Here is a 540-nt window from a genome sequence, read left to right as displayed (position 1 = left end):
TCATACAAGCAAGATCAAAAGCAAGTGATCAAAAGGATAATTTTATGTAGGCCTAGGTACAGATGTCATACGTATTACGCTTTAAGTGTGCAGAAAGTGCTCTAAAGCCGTAACTGAACAGACATTTGCAGGTCTCTCAGTACTTTAAAAAAGGTGGATTGTACTCAGAGTTAACCCTTGATGGATTTGGTATTAGACTAAAATGCTTTCTGTTACAGTACTTTTTACAATGTCTGGTACATCCATCATGAATTATCATAGAATCATAGAATCAATGAGTCGGAAGGGACCTGGACAGATCATCTAGTCCGACCCCCTGCCATGGGCAGGAAGGAGCACTGGGGGTAGCAGGGGTCAGAAGACCCCAGCCAGGTGCCTATCCAGTCTCCTCTTGAAGATTTCCAGGGAAGGTGAGAGCACCACCTCTCTGGGAAGCCTATTCCAGGCTCTGGCCACCCTTACAGTGAAGTAGTTCTTCCTAATATCTAACCTAAACCTATCCTCCCTCAGCTTGTGGCCATTGTTCCTGGTGACTCCAAG

This window comes from Gavialis gangeticus, unplaced genomic scaffold (assembly GCF_001723915.1).
Source record: "Gavialis gangeticus isolate Ggan-Ray unplaced genomic scaffold, GavGan_comp1, whole genome shotgun sequence".
Lineage (NCBI taxonomy): Eukaryota > Metazoa > Chordata > Crocodylia > Gavialidae > Gavialis > Gavialis gangeticus.
The sequence above is the reverse complement of the archived record's forward strand: the minus strand, read 5'-3'. Positions refer to the sequence as shown.